Source organism: Bombus pascuorum, chromosome 4 (assembly GCF_905332965.1).
Source record: "Bombus pascuorum chromosome 4, iyBomPasc1.1, whole genome shotgun sequence".
In the NCBI taxonomy this organism is placed as follows: Eukaryota; Metazoa; Arthropoda; class Insecta; order Hymenoptera; family Apidae; genus Bombus; species Bombus pascuorum.
Window position 1 is genome coordinate 3,194,044 of NC_083491.1, and position 17,736 is coordinate 3,211,779.

The 17,736-nt window shown below is 37.0% G+C and overlaps 1 long non-coding RNA gene across 1 annotated transcript in view; it reads right to left on the reverse strand.

Moving 5' to 3' along the window:
- Nucleotides 1-17,736, reverse strand: part of LOC132905822 (uncharacterized) — a 183,394-nt gene that overhangs the window by 22,125 nt on the left and 143,533 nt on the right. The gene's annotated exons all lie outside the window — the stretch shown is intronic.

Consider the following 17,736-nt stretch of genomic DNA (forward strand, 5'->3'; position numbering starts at 1 on the left):
TCGTATTAAGTCTCGATAACGTTAAATTTCGATACCAGCGACGTTAAATCAATATTTTTCCTTGCGAAATAAAAATTAAGTAACAACGCAAAGCTAAAGTCACTCGAATCCATACACTTTTGTTGATTTTATTTTTGTAAAAACTATGTTTTCGTTGCTTCGTTGTCTTTTTATTTATAAAGTAAAATGATCTGATAATCTGGTTTTTGTATGCTGTACATTGAAACGTACGTTCGCGATTTAAAAATGTCTGACGGAGAAGTTTTGTTGAAAGAAGAAATTTATAATGCAACAATCTATATATATATATTAGATTTATGAAAGTACGAGTTGCAATGCCAAATAAGTACGATGTCGATCTTATTTTAGAATTAAACACGTGTCTTAGGTAGCTGATATTGAATTTTGAATTAGCGCCAGTTGTTAACTCATCTTCTATTCCAATAATCAGAAAATCGATTTGAAAAATTGTGCGGCAATTCGGATAACTCGCCGATGGTTCAATATAAAAATCCTCTTCCATTTTCGACCATTTCTCTCGTAGTTTTTTCATTTACAAATTCGGAACCGTCCATGTTTCAGCGGCATCTTGTTTTACAGTTAAATTGATATCGTCAGCGAAGCTTTACAACTAACAAGTTTCCAACGTCGATAAATTCTCTTGCGCAGCATAGTAACAAGTTTGATAAAATACGTAGAATTCTAGAAATGTTTAAAAGTGAATTTTACAAATTGCAAGAACCAGCTGACGATATCTGACATAAAATTATAAAATTGTAAAGATTATTCGTCCGGTAAAAGTTTATAATCTACGATTTATTCTTTTTCAACTCGATAATATCACGTATTATTTATTAGTTATCTACACGTGTTTATGCAAGCGCGTATTTTTGTGAACGTAACTAAAGAACCCGAAGTAAAAGTTTTCCGACGTGTATTTTCAATATTCTTCGTAGTTTTGCACGTTGCGCGTACTTTGCGTATATTTCTTCTCAAAGTTATAAACGCATCGATATTCATAGCATTCTCTGTTAATCGCGATTCGCTGATATCATTAATACCGTACAAGAAAATGGAAGCATTCGAGTGTCATAAATTCCAGCCAGTTTCCATCGATTTATTTATTACTTTGGGAAAACGAGTTAAAATTTGTCGTTCGTTGTTCCATTCCCAATTTCTTGAACCCAACTTGTCCGCTTATAAACGTACAATATCTTTTAACTCTACAAGTCTGAAATTAATTTGTTTGAACAAATTTTTGTTTCCAGGATCATAGAAATTTTTGGTTAGAGAAACACGTGTGTTTCGAAACTCACGGTCGACATCGTACGAACGTTTAATCGCCGGATTATCGCTTTGCTCTTCATCGTTACACGACGCAATCGACGTTGAAAAGGAAAAATATGTCAAGACGCCGATCAAGCTGCGCTCGAATCGTGACATACGGCCGCGAGACCAGATACACGATTGCGATGTAAAGAAGGGAATAAAACGAATAAATTCGTAGGTGCTCGACGAGTTCTCCATGGACTTCCGGTTCGCGTCCTTTCTCGACTGACGTTCACCACGATACGCATAGGTTTTTTTCTGTGATACGCGACAACGTTGCGATCCTCCGGCTGCGCCACACTTGCCTCGACCGTCAGCCGTTCTCTCGTTCCTTTCTTAACACGGAAACATAATCGTCGATTCGTTCGAACGATTCGTTTCTAGTCGCAATACACGTGTGCAATTTCCTTCTTGTCGGAGGGAAGTTGATTGGGCGAGATCGAGTCGAATATTTTCGCGTTTCGAGACACGAATGCGAACCTTGGTTTTCCTTTCTGTTCATTTCGTTATTGGTTATTATGCGGAATATTAACTCGAATATATATGTTGCAATCTCATTTTCGTTTTAACAGGACGAACAATTTTTAACGTTCTTAAACAGTTTTAAGGTAGAGTTTTAAAGATAAACAAAGGGAAAATTTCACATTTTCCACGATCTTAAGTTACTTCGATCATAGAAAGATAAGATTACGTAGAGAATAATGCAAGGGATACGACAAGATTCAATAGTTGAAATTTTACAGAGTTACGTAGCTGTTTCTCTTTGATTCGATGATTTTCACGTTTACCAAGATTATCGTCGTTGAATAAAACCGAGCTTGAAGATGTCGTATGCTCAATTATCGAATAAGAATAATCGTGATTTATGTAGTATGTATATATTTTTTTGAGTTTGCTTAAGCACAATCGTTCCATAGACTTTCTAACATAATTATTTATTATATTATAAAATAATATAATTATGTTATAATATGGTAAATAATATTTGACGAGAACATATGTTTGATATAAGTGAAAAAAGATACATGTCAAATAAATATAACAATTTTTAAATTTTATCTTTACACAGTAATATAATTAATAAGATATTTATCTTTAAAATAATTGCAAAATATTTCTTTATAAAGTAATTACTATTTTTTTTATAACGCTTATTTCAGAGACATATTAAATAATATATCCAGATAAATGTCTTCAAACTCTGTGTTTTATTACGATTGTTTCTAGTTATCATTTATTCAATGATAATTTATTCGTTTCACGATGTATCGAGCAGCGTGTTACAGATTGAGACAAAGATTTCAGGTTTTGTATTTAAATAACGTCAAATTCAATTTTTTCAAGATAATATCGAGTTTAACCTCTTAGGTACGATACGCCACTATAGTGGCTTTCGCGGATGTCATTTTATATTACGACGCGTCGCTATAGCGGTTCACTCTACTGACCCATTGGCTCGGCGTTTGAACTAAATGATCTTTTTCATTTGTCTTGTTCTCGCGATATTTTCTAACAGTATTGACAATATACACAGACAGGATACCTCCCCCTACCTACAGGGAGAAGCCGGTACGAATCCGACACAACCCGGCGCCCTCTCTCCGGAGGGCGCGGGGCGCCTATGAAGGTTTCCTCCACAACAAAAAAAAAGAAAAAAGTATTGACAATATACAGACAAAATATATATTTTTGATACGCCAGTGTCAGGTATCGATTGTCGTTTTTCGTTAAATATACCACCAGTGGGTGCTCTTTTTAACATGATATTTTATCCTTATAATTTTGAAGAATCTTCAACCTGAAAATGTCGCTTGAAAATAGAAAATTAAGAGCAATTTGAAAAACACTATCGCGTTATGAGTGTGAAGATTGCGACGTTGGCCTATATGTCGTACAGTGCTTTAAAATATATCACACTCAATTGTATTATCAATTATTGAAGTAAATTATTCAAGTTAAAGTATATGCGTCATATGCTTAAAAAAATTACAATTTAATTATCAAAAACTTCATTCCAATGTGGTTGCGCAGAGAGCAGTATTATTCGTCACACATAGCAATTTGAAAAACACTATCGCGTTATGAGTGTGAAAATTGCGACGTTGGTCTATTTGTCGTACAGTGCTTTAAAATATATCACACTCAATTGTATTATCAATTATTGAAGTAAATTATTCAAGTTAAAGTATATGCGTCATATGCTTAAAAAAAATTACAATTTAATTATCAAAAACTTCGTTCCAATGTGATTGCGCAGAGAGCAGTATTATTCGTCACACATAGCAATTTGAAAAACACTATCGCGTTATGAGTGTGAAGATTGCGACGTTGTTCTATGTGTCGTACCGTGCTTTAAAATATATCACACTCAATTGTATTATCAATTATTGAAGTAAATTAATCAAGTTAAAGTATATGCGTCATGTCTTTAAGAAAAATTACAATTTAATTATCAAAAACTTCGTTCCAATGTGGTTGCGTAGAGAGCAGTATTATTCGTTACATATTGCAGTATCATTTACGCGTAATTCGCGTGAAACTGTGAACAGAGAAACAGCCCTGTACCTAATTCAACAAAATTCAGTTGTACCTAAGAGGTTTGACACGAAACTTTAGTCTTGGAAATGTTTCGTTATTTAAAGATTCTGTCTCAACTCTCGTACTTCTTGAAAGAACAAAGAGCAGAATCGACGATCAATAGACGATTGTTTACCGAGTGTAGATTGCGATACTAGAAAGCGATAGCGAAGGATTTTTGTAGGATTATCTGTACCTTCGATGATATATGCCTATTTTCAGTCGGTCGTTGATCTCAATCCCTCTGCTCTTTTCTGTTTCTGTAATTTATCGTTTCGATAGAATTGGACAGGCCTGTATATGAAACATCTTGTTAAATCGATTATTAAACTTTATCAGAAATCAAGATCTGTCGATAAACGTATAGCAGAGAAATTTTGATTTTGAACCAAAGAACCAGTGACTTATTCTGTCTTTCCTTCTAGATCTTACATATTATTATTCGAATATAGTTTTCTTAATATCAGTTTCCTTTTCTTTGAGAAAGTCCACCGACAGAAGCTTTGAAAATGTTCAAAAGTGTTTTCGCACATAAATAATTAAGTGTTACATATTTTCATAGGACAATGGAACCACATACGACGTTAAAGTTAAACAAGTTGCACGTATAAATGACGAATCGCTTTCTGGGAAATACTCGAAAAATAGTTGTCTGTGGAAAAGATTAATTTATAGGAAAATGACGAATAATTTGACGAGCGTGCGATAGATTGTCACTCTTCGCGAAGATAGACACAGTTCTTAGAACTCAAAACTGTATCGGTTCGGCTAGACGCGATTATACGCGAGCTTAATCGCGTTCCGATTACAATCATTAAATTGCAGTCGTCTTTAGACTGTTTCTACGTTTATCCATTTTTACTTGTTTCTTCTTGTTTCCGTCTAACGAACGATATATAAATGATACCTATATACTATACTTTTTCTATGTTTTTATATTTCTCCTTTCTTTTAACGACATAAATTAGCGACGGAATGAACGCCGTCGACTATAACTGACTATAACCGACTAAACGTTACGATCAGTCTCGCGAATTCTTAAGGATCCAAGATCTGACGTTTCGTGTCTCGAATGTGAGTGGAGATATCGAAGGGAAAGAGAACCCCCGTTCGATGGCTGGCTCGAATCCGCGCGAGCGCCGGCGTAGAGCGAAAAATGTGATAACCCGCGAGAATAAATCTAAATTAATGAACGTAGGCTTGCAAGAGACGCCTGTGTATTTCCCCTTGTAGAGGTACGCGTTCGTACGCAACGTTATACTCGAAAATCCTCGTGCTGCGGCACGTTCGAAACACACAAGATACAGCGCGATATGCACAGACATACACATGCACATTCTTATTCATACAACGTACGACAGAGAGAGATACCAGGAGTAAGAATTCTTGTTTAAAAGCGTCGAAAGCAGGACACGTCCAGTGTTTTTGTATGATACGTGTAGATAGCGGCACAAACGTAACGTGTACGATGTACAATATTATATATGTTACAGGGAGCTATATATATATATATATATATATATACATACATATATACATATATATATATATATATACATATAAATATAAATATTATAAATACAAAGTATAAATATATAAATAAATGGAGTCTAATGATATACTATTAGGTATATACATATTATATATATATATGTTTATGTATGTATATATATATATATATAATATTATATATATATATATATATAATGAGCGATGGAGCGAATGTGCGAGCGAATGATAGCATGAGAGAGGCAGAAGCGTGAGCATTGTACAGCGCGTTTCAAAAGCAACGCTCGTAAAAAGCGTGGCAGCTGATGCCACGATTCAAGCCACCCCAGTCGATTCAACGACCGCTGCTGACTGGGGGGGTTGCTTTTGAAACACGCCCCTCCACGAAACGCCCTGTAAATAGAGGAGACGAAAGCCAGGGAGCAGCGAGCATCGCGAATCGATATGATCATTTTGCGAGAAAGAAAATAATATCGTCGGATCCGAGTGTGTTTCTAGGTTTCCTTCTATCGACATGTGCTCTCCGTTCATTTTTCTCGCCGTTCGAAACTCGTCGAACGGTAATTACCGCGACCGAAGACAATGCACGTACAGAGACGAAAAAAAAAAAAAAAGAAAATAATACTAATAATAATAAAAGAAAGAAGATATAAAAGAAAACACAAAGAAAACTCATTCCTCCTTTCTCGTTCGTCATTCAATCTGTTGCACGAATACGTAGAATGGTAGATCTCGATCGATTTCGGAGGTTGAACGATGCTACCGCGAAAGTTGCGGATGCGTTCGCGCTTGCGTACGAAATGAAAGGAAAAGTCTCGAAATCACGAAATCTCGTCGCCATGTTTACGCTTTCATTGTTCCTGTGCATTCCGGCATTTCTCCACGCTTATCCACGAGACGTAACCTCGATGTATCAGAATCAAGGAACGAAATCACTCCTTTCTTCTGTCCTCTCTTGCTCCCACCTCAACCTCCGTCGAACCTTCCGAATAACTTGCTAACTTCGTCCACTTCTACCACAACACCTTCTATTTACTTGTTCGAATCGCCGCTTCGGAGAAGCTTTTTAGTGTCGTTTCTGACCGGGGATTCTTAAGAATCACGTCGTTCGATGACGATCCAGCGGTGATTCTGTGGTTCATGTACATAACAAGCACAAGCCACAGCAGCGGAAATCACGTCCACGGCCCTCGCGAGTTTAAGGGCCGCGGACAGAGAAGAAACGACGCGAGCAAACGAGGTTGTAAATGTTTCAATAAATCCACGTATTTCTACGAAAATTCGCCTGATTTTTAGACATTCTTCTTTTATTCCGAAAATACCCGACCATCTCCTCTTTCCTTCCTTTCGATATCCTCGAGAAACCGCGGAATGTTTAGAATTAATTGGAATTATTTTTCTCTGAAATTTAAACTTCTTGAAATCGACGAATACTAACGATACTTCTACCATTCGTTTGACTTTCTTCGAATTTCATATATCTTTTGCACAGTCGCGTCAATTTTTGGCCACGAATCGTTACGCTTGTGTATCACACGCAACCGTTATCGATTGCATTATGAAACTAATTTATCAAATCGACTTGAAAATCATCGTGGTAGACTAGAATCAGTGTAGCTACGCGTTATTAAAGCTTATTTTACGAGATGATATATTCTCAAACAAAAGAATGATAACATGTACTTAAGATATAGTACTTACGATCAGATAAAAAGTTATTATCGCGAGTTAAAATTTAATAGAAATACATGATGTAATATTCATAGATATACTCGATTACAATCGCTGTAACATTCACGTATTGCACATATTTGGCAGATAATATACCTCTCACAAATGTTTGTTCAGCGATGTTCACGAATATTTGTTTACTAACATTTGCAAATATTTACCCGTTTAGCGATAGTAAAAATTTCTTTGCCTCGGTATTTTATTAAGTAGAACAATACGCGTATAGAAAACGATTGTCGCGCAATCTCTATAACAACAACCGACGATACTATCGTAGTATTGGTATTAGTATTTCGGTGACAGAAGAAAACGGGAAAAGTTAAATAATTTTATTGCACCGATACTGTTTGCAACGAGCAAACGGAAATTCCGATGTTTCCTCCGAAGAAAGTTGTTGCAGGCTTTTTCTCGTTTCCTCGCACTTGCCTATCTCCCGCGTACAGACACACCAGCGATTTCTTAGCCTTGTTTCCTTACGGTTTCCTGTTTTCATTCGCGAGTCCGTTAAACGTCGCTCCTTTCGATAGCTCACAGACTTTGTGTACTCGATAACATTCACCGAGGATACAATATTTTTGAATAGGAAAGCTGTTAATTAATTCACGACTCTAATCATATTCGTAAGCAGAATGCCTATCCACGATATTCGGTCTGCGAATTCACAGTATCTTTCAACGTCGTACAAAGACAGCAAAGTTACACAAAGTTTTCACCAAGAAGCATTACGACTTCTTGCATATTCATTACCAGTGTCTTTGCTAATTGATTTTTAGCTAACCACATTGGCTGGCAACGGTTACAAAAAATTCCATTTTCGTTCGAATCTTTCAAAAGCAACGCGATCAGAGCCTTGCCATTGGTTAGAGCGTTTAATGCTGCAGAGGCACGGTAGAACGTTTCGACGAATTAATCGTCGTTCTTTTACAAATTTAATTTTTGTTTCCTGTCTTTCGGAAGCTCAGAGGATGAACCATGAAATTGAGGTCGAAATCAAAACGTATGAAAATTTTCAGTGAATTTAATCGCGGAAAACTTATTAATGGGTAATCGATAAATTTCGTTAAGGTACAAATGTCTACAACTTTGAGATTTCATGACCTCGATGCAAGGTTAAAGTGGGCCACTCAAATAAAGATTAACTCTATCGATTATACCGCAGATAAAATTCCAAAAATATATATCATCGTTGTATATCATTTTGAACGCTTAAATGATTATGCGGAAACCAACGTCGCAACAGAATGCTTTCCACGATCGAAGAAACAATTATTCGAAAGAGTTCTCCGGTCATTATGTAGATCGCGGATTCATCATCGCCGGCGTTATCGTATGATCATCGGTAGGTGGCCGATTCTGAGCAATCGTTGCGTATTGTAATCGTGCAATTTTAAATACGATAACGCGCGAGTGGCGTCCAGCTGGAACGAGTGGACGAAAATAAAATAACGAGGTAGCAACCGTGTCAATGCTCCTTTCGTGGTTGACCAAGATATAATTTCTCTTGGACCTTTTTTAATTTGCATAGCTCGTTATTATCGGGAATTAAAACGTTACCAGCTAAAAGTGTAATTTGTACAATCTATCAACTATATACCTACTATCCATGAACAAAATAGTCAAGTTTATCGTAATCGCAAATCTACAAATTACGTTGAAAATCGATATTTTATTAACTTGTTCGTGTTAAACGGCTTAATTTAGAAAGTTCGCGGTGATAAATTGTATGATAAACAGAGGAATGATATCGTGTTCCTCTGTTAGTATCATCGAAGTGATACCTAAAATCGTGTCATTGTCAGTCGTAATCTGTCACGATCTAAGATTGCCAAATCATGAAACGAATTAAATAAGCAATTCATGTAACTGTGCATAAATCCTTCCATAACTTTTAATCTTCTATAACTATAACTCAATTTTTTTTATAATAGAGTAAAAAGAAAATAATTGATCATATCATAATACGATTATCCTTTATCTTTAATCCGTAAATCTAACGATTAATAACAACCCCCAATTAATAATAAATAAATCAACGTTATACGTTATACATATACATAAAACCAACATTAGACGAATTAAATCTGATAAAGTAAATTATTTACAAAGTTATGAATTATTCGATCGTTCAACTAAACGTAAAATTATCAAAATAAATATACTTACAAAAGAAAGTTGATAAGACGATATCAAATTGTAGAATAATGGAAAAGGAATCTACGAAATCTACAACTTGTCGCTTGACAATAGTCGTTAATATTATTAGTTATAATAAATTATTTTCGTGCACATATAAAGGATAACTGAGTGATAGAAATTAAACCTTACGCCTCTACGCCATATTTTATCCAAATCCGAGCTGCCGTCTATTACTCTTCGATTCTATCGAATCGTTTCACCGGAGCCTCGCTTCACAAGCTTTATTCCATCAACGAGAAAGAAAAAACGAGGCCGTGGAGTTTTCCGCGATATAAGAGCATTAACAAATTCGCCCGATAATATTTGACTTTCATCCAGGAGGTACGTTCGCGTTCATCGACTCTTCGCTCCCCTCCCTCCTTTTTTTTTTATTTCACCTCGCCTTTTATTTCCGGTTCCGCTACTCTCTCCTCGAATCTCCTAATCTGTGTATGCAATCGATACGCGCTCATTAATTACGGATTCGACGGGCGACTCCGGCGAGAACGGCCGTAAAAATTCGGCCGATTGTATTATCGACAGGCTTCCGCCAGACAATGTTGCCTCGATACGGATCTCGTGATGTAATAGATCCTCATCGACACGGTATCGGGGGATTATAACGCGGTCGATCGCGGCTACGCGCAGATCATCGAAATCATCCGGTAACTGAATCGCTGTACGTCGAACCTTCGAGCGCCAGAAGAAACCTACCAACTTGGGAACAGAATGATTTTGTTAGATTTTAGAGGGACAGGGAAATAAGTCCGAATGGAGGGCAGTTTTTTTTTTAATAAGTTATTATAAGAATTTTATTATAAGAATAATAACGTGTGCTTATTATCTGTTTCCTTTTGCTATTCAAAGTCACTTTAATTGCCACGATTATTGGCGGTGTGTCCTTTCAATCGAATTACGTGGAATTTCTTTCTGAGATATTTGGTTAATTAATTATAAATTAGGTATTGGTACATGGTAGGCTCTGAGTCGTTTGTGATTTAACCGAGCAACATTTTTTGAACGACGTTACGGAGAATACAAAAGTATGGTGGGTCTTGAACATTGTATTAGGTTGTTTCTTTCGTTTTATAAGGAAATAATAGACGCACAATGTTTTTTGTTTTATATTAGTTTATCGAATTATGCACGAACTAATAATAGAAATAGAAGGAAATGGATCATAGGTAATTCAATAAAATAATATAATACAGAAATTGTTGTTCGTCTACTATCATCTTATGAAACGAAAGAAACTTTTCGGACAACCTACTACGAGGTACGTTCGTGCGATAGGATGATTTTCTGTGATTTCTTTCTTTTCTTGTCGACGTGTTCTATGGAGGTTTCCGGAATGAAAGGATCGACAAGACCGGATAACTCGGTCGAAAGAGTTCCCTGACATATTGATTTTCCTTTAGCAGATACCGTTGGCCGAATTTACTGCCGTGGTGTTTTTATTATCTTATCTGCCCCTTTTACGTCAAGCATTAAAAGTTCCTATTACACCTATCTCGCCTTTATTACTCTTAAATTGACCCCTAAATTGAACGCCACCTTGATGACCACGTGTTTTAATATCGCAGAAAGAAAATTGATCAAGAAACTACTCATAATGAATTGCAAAAATTAATTTTCAAATTTCGTATCTCTCGTATTTCATAGGTATTACACTAGTATATTATTCTGTACAGGATATATTACTATTTTTCATTTTTCTATTACTTTACCTATGTACCAGTGTATGTATTATCATATGCACGTACATTATCTTGTATCGTCTCATTTCTCTCTTTGTTTCCATGTGCATTCTCTGTAACTTAAATTTCCTTTTCAAACATCGTATTGTCCATTTCCCATTACAATTATACCGTGAAAGCAAAATGAAAATATAGCCTCGTTCTACGATTAGTATTAATTACTACTGTTACCTCTAAAACCAAGTGTTCACGACTGTAAATAATTCATTATTGCTGATACCACATAGTACAAATAGCAATTTACAACGTCGAGCGACTATGAAATCCGAGAACAGCGTTACATTATCTCATCCACGTGTTCTCAAATACGTTACAATAGAATTGGCCGACTGTTCCGCTTGTAATACAAATACAATAATACGCTATAGACATACCTAATCGTAGAGTAAACAGGTCGCAGGTACCAAAAACAATGGAATTTAACACGTGCCCAACGTCTTCAACGTCTTCTAACAGCCAAGTCTCGTAAAACATGGTCGGACACGCTAACGAGTATCGAACGATCAACAACAACTATAACGGTAGAAAGACGAGAGAATGGACGCGGAGCCGGGCGTCGCGAGTCCGGGTAAGCGTAACGAGTCTTAGTTAACGGGTGGACAATCGAGGTGCAATCTCCCGCGGATTATTCAGCATGATACACAGGCAGATATACATTGAGAGGTACTACAAACCTGTGTATCTCGCCAATATTTGACTAAATCATGAACAATGTTTGATTGTACACATGCGCGCGGCCGCGCGCGCTCATACCGCGCGCACACACGCGCCGGCTCGCGCGTAGCTATTGCTCGTTCGATATAGGCTCGCCGTGCCGTGAAACGAGACGCTATATATCCTTCTGTATACCTATACGTATATATACTTATACGCGTATGTATATGTCGGAGAGGGAAAGAAAGGGGTGGAGGAAGGGACGCGACGCGCAAGTGAGCGGAAGCGAGACGAATCGAATAGCACGCGAGTCGAAGCGAGACACGGTGAAAGTATAGCGGAGGTTGATGGGAGTGGAGCAGAAAGGGTGAATCGTGGTCGTGAGAGGGACAAAGAGGGAGAAGCAGTAAGACACGAGTGAAAAGAGGTGGAAAAATGGACACAAGAAGGCAAGGCAAAAAAGAGTCGGCGTACGGTGAAGAACGGTACAGCAGCGGGGCGAAGAGTTGCTGGAATGGAGGGGTGAGAGAGCGTCGAAAGACACCAACGAAGGGAGAAAGAGTCGCGCTGGAGAACGCGCTGGATGAAAGGTGGAGTAACGAAGAAGCGGAGGGGACGCGACGGAGACGCGAAAGAGTGGGGGAAAAAGCGGGGAACGCGAAGGAGGGCGAACGGGCGGTTGCGCGAGAGTGGGGGAAGCTAGGGTGTAGCGATGCGAAAGTGGAGAGACGAACGGGACAACGGCGCTAAAGTGGGGGAAGCTATAGCGTAGCGGCGCGGGAGTGGGGAGAGTCGCGATATCGTAGGTCGACGTGGTGGGGAGCGTGTGACGCTACGGTCGAGCAGTGGGGGGGTTGGAGGGTCGTCGTGTACAGCGCGAGAGGGGAGGCGACGCCGATATCGACGAGAGGAAAGTCGTGTGCGTGCTACGAATTTACCCTGCTCTCTTGTAACCTCGCTTCTTCTCTCTTGCTCACCAACGTGGAAAGTCCGCGCGAGGGTTGTTGCGAAGGAGGATACGAAGGACAGAAGCCCCCTCGCATGGAATTTAACGCTTCATCGACGGGTTTTATCAGCGGCTCGCTCTCGGGACACGGCGATAAGCGGCGTCGTTAATTCGAGGGTATTAAACGGAACTCTGACGGACACGCTGTATATGGATGAGATGTGACAGGTATAGTTCGTCGATAATGTTGGTACTCTTGGGAATGCGGCGGTGGTTACGGTTGGCTACGGTTAACGATGTTTTCTGGAGTGGTATGGTAGCATTGATAGTAGCGTAATTGTAATAGGTTGATGTTTGATGGCATACCGGATCAATCGAATACTTGATATTACAGCTAGGAGAGGGTATTGGTATTTAATAACACGATAGATCAATATCGCGTTATATCTCACATCGAGTCGCTTAGAAGTCATACTGGTTAATTCCATAAATTAAAAGTGTAAATGTTATTTTTCAGATTTTACCTTGGAATTTACGATAAAACCTACCTATTTATGGAGATATAAGCCATTATATTTTTTTGAGAAGTTAGACGCTAATTATGTACATGTGTAATGAAGTTGAAAGACTTACGCAAAGTCGAGTCGACCAGTTTAACTTCAGCGAAGCTCGTTTATAGCTGTTCCAAGAAATCTGTCCATATCCGGTGATATAACAGTACGATGTTTTCGGCTAATTCCATTATACAGAAACGATGAGAAATGACAATAATACGAAGTCGTTGTATTTCGATATTCGGTTACAACGAATAAAATGAAAACAACCAACTACGTAATTGTAAATATATCGTTCAATTATACTCTATCATCTCGTAAATACTGTGTATTGTGGCGATTTTGTGACCGTGAATTTACTATGGTACTACCAAATATTTTGTGATATCGTGTACCGAGTATTATATTCGCGTAACGCGAACTCGATGCAAGTATAGTTACTCGATCGTACCGATACCGATATCCCGTTTTACGTTGGTCGCGTGGTGTGTACGGCTGCATTGCATCGCCTGTATGCAGATATTTGCACGGGCGTACATGTGCACGCGGTGTTAGTCAGGGTAATTTGCAGCTTCGTTAATTTATGGTTGCGCAAGCGTGAATTTCGCGTCGCTGGTAAAGGCGAGGAGTCAAGGTTCGCGGAGAATCAGTGACAAGATGTCTGACCGGAGACGCAGCGATGCACATCCACTGCTACGAGGAATATTTTCTCTGTCAACGCCACGTCAAATATTATGTTTTGCCAGTTCATTTTTCGAAAGATTAAATTCGTTATATACCTACCGTCTTTAATCGACTATAAAATTAGTAGAAATTAATGGTAAATACACTTCTGATCGAATAATCGAAGAAACGAAACGAAGATATCTTTGTGATTTGTATTATCTAGTATATTATCTTCTAGAAAGTTCGTAGCATCGAAGCTTTCGAGTATAGATAGACTAGCAACGGCGTTTTAATTCGATTTTTGCGTACTATGGTTTAGAATTTCTAGGACTGTGCGTCATATTATCGCACTGCGTCTGATCAACAATTTACGCGATAATCACACGCAATCGCTACTTGCACAGTCACGTAATTGCAACGCGTGCAATCGTAATTCACGCGATTGAATCTAGTACGTTTGAGGCTGGCACGGTAATTTCTATGCTGTGTTTTTACAGCTCGATTCAATAATTCGTAAAATTGTTTGATCTGTGATCGTCAGATCGTAAAAATCGAGGATAGCTTCGATTCCAACGTAGTTGGTACGAAGAAAGTGCAACTACGATCTTCAAATTTTTATTTACGAGTCCTTGTTTTTAGAAAGCTGTTCGATTATAATTTACCATAATTCGTTGATATTCTTTGTTTGTTAACAAAGTGATGGAAGAGGGCCGAGGATTTAGAAAATTACAAGATAAACGGATCTTTAACTCGTACTTCTTTCGCATTTGCACGTTTCCCCTTAGAAAAACTCGAGTCCGATGGAATGTCAATATAGCTTTATCGAATTTATTGCAGTTTCTCTTTTAATTAGCGTTGTCATAATTAACCGACGACGTCGTGGACAGGGCAAATATTTGAGGCAAGGTAGTAACCTCGTATCTTGAGCTGCTATTAGAACACCTTTCCGCCACCGAATGTTCCCGTATTTGTCGTGAAATAGTTTTCCAACGACGCGTTAATAAAACGCAAACAACAGGCAGAAAAGTATTAATGTTGCTCTGATTCTTTCTATCGGTGGCAAATATTTGACCAGCGATCGAACAATATTTTCATCTTCTCTTTTATTTTTTATTGTTAGTCGCGTGACAGGCCCGGTCTTTGTTATTCGTACGAAAATGCATACTCGAATTGTAGCAAAGCACGCCATCCACGCTGCCCGAAATAATTAAAAGAATCAGCTAAACGAATGAATCAAACAGAAACGAAAATGATCGTCGCGTGTCTTCTCGCGTTTGTTTAACTCGTTAAGAGGTATTTTTAAAGGGTTGATCGCTCGTTTCACTTGATAGCCAGCCAGTCGTTGGTTCCGAGTATCGTGTTTTGCATCGGACACTTTAAAATTCTTCTTCGCGACTCTTCTTTTGTACGCCAGAAACAAAATATTTATGTTAATGCACTAATTTTGATAATTATTTGTCCAATAATGTCCAATTTGTCCAATAAAGGTAATGTTAATCTGTCCGACTGGATCTGGTTGTTTAACTTTAGTTTATAATTTGTATCTTGAACGTTAGATATCATCAATAGACAATATTATATAAAGTACAAGGTACAAAATAAAATTCTTTTGTACGCCAGGAACAAGATATTCGTGTTAACGCACTAATTTGGATAATTATTGGACAGACTGGATCTGGCTGTTTAATTTTAGTTTATAATTTTGTATTTTGAACGTTATATATCATTAATAGCCATATAATGCAAAGTATAAGGTACAAAATAAAATTCTTTTGTACGCCAGGAACAAAATGTTCGTGTTAACGCACTAATTTTGATAATTATTGGACAGACTGGATCTGGTTGTTTAATTTTAATTTATAATTTGTATCTTGAACGTTAGATATCATCAATAGCCAATATTATATAAAGTATAAGGTACAAAATAAAATTCTTTTGTACGCCAGAAACAAAATGTTCGTGTTAACGCACTAATTTTGATAATTATTGGACAGACTGGATCTGGCTGTTTAATTTTAATTTATAATTTGTGCCTTGAACGTTAGATATCATCAATAACCAATATTATGTAAAGTATAAGGTACAAAATAAAATTCTTTTGTACGCCAGGAACAAAATGTTCGTGTTGACGCACTAATTTTGATAATTATTGGACAGACTGGATCTGGCTGTTTAATTTTAATTTATAATTTGTGTCTTGAACGTTAGATATCATCAATAGCCAATATTATATAAAGTATAAGATACAAAATAAAATTCTTTTGTACGCCAGGAACAAAATATTCGTGTTAACGCACTAATTTGGATAATTATTGGACAGACTGGATCTGGTTGTTTAACTTTAGTTTATAATTTGTATCTTGAACGTTAGATATTATTAATAACCAATATTATGTAAAGTATAAGGTACAAAATAAAATTCCTTTTGTACACCAGGAATAAAACGTTCGTGTTAACGCACTAATTTGGATAATTATTGGACAGACTGGATCTGGTTGTTTAACTTTAGTTTATAATTTGTATCTTGAACGTTAGATATCATCAATAGCCAATATTATGCAAAGTATAAGATACAAAATAAAATTAATCCTTCGCAATGTACTTTGTATTAAATTAAAGATTCTCTGTTTCAAGGGCAGATATCGCACTTGTATTAGTTTAATTTTCAATTCAGTCTCGTTGCATTTTAAAAAATTGGCAAGAATAAATTACAAGTGTTTGACGAATCGTAGGTAGCTGTATAATGTAAAATCTTGGCGCCGAGTAATCGACGTTGGGAACGTTCGTTGACGTAAAATTGCTCGCGTGCGTCGAATGTTTCCATCGCTCGATAAACGTGAAATTTACAAGATATCGTGAATAGCTCGTTGCCTCGTAGATGATTGAATAATATCAGATAAGAGATATCTACTTAACTTCTTCTTCACTTCAGATTCTCGCATAAATGAAACCTGCGCAAACGTCTTTCCACGTAACTGCGTTATCGGGCGTAATTTCCCTGATGCATTTTCCACGGCGGATTCCTATCGAATCTTCGCGATCGTGATTACGCGACGGTGATAAACATTCGGAAAATTTCGTTTCTTGCAACGAAGCTGATAATCTGACTATATTTGTCAACTTTACAGATTTTCATTTGCAACGTGTTTAAAGGCGCAGAGAACGCGATGTAAAATACACTCGAGAAAAGCCAGGTCAGACAGTGAAAATAATAAAAAGCTTATAGTTGCGGGGGAAATTTTTATATCACAATTTTCAAGCAAATTTTCACACCACGTTGCTTAAAAATGCAAAGTATCTATAATATGAAAGTTATACTTAACAAATACCACGAGATTAGAAATAAAAAAAGGAAAATAAGCTCGTATCGAATATTTGTTTCGTATATATATATGTCCATCGCGTATGTATCTATAAAAGATTACTATATAGACTATTAAAATATCGATACGTGCATTTCATTTGTTATTTGCCTTCGTATTATTATGATTAACACTTGCGTTAATGGATATGATACATTTTGAGATATTTAATCTGCCAATAGAATTGTCGTTTAATTAAAACTTTCTACGCATCATCGCTTAATTAAAAGTTAATAAGGATACGTGAATTTCAATTTGGTCGGTTTTTGTTCTTGCAAGCGTAAATATGATACGATTTACTTTTAACAGAAATGAAATAACACGCGAAAAAGTTATATCATGGCGAAGATATATTAATAAATAAAGATATATCGTATCACACACACACAAACATATATATACATATATATATATAATATCCAAGAGATTTATAATTCGAACGACGAGTTAACTGGTAAACTTATTACTTTTCACCG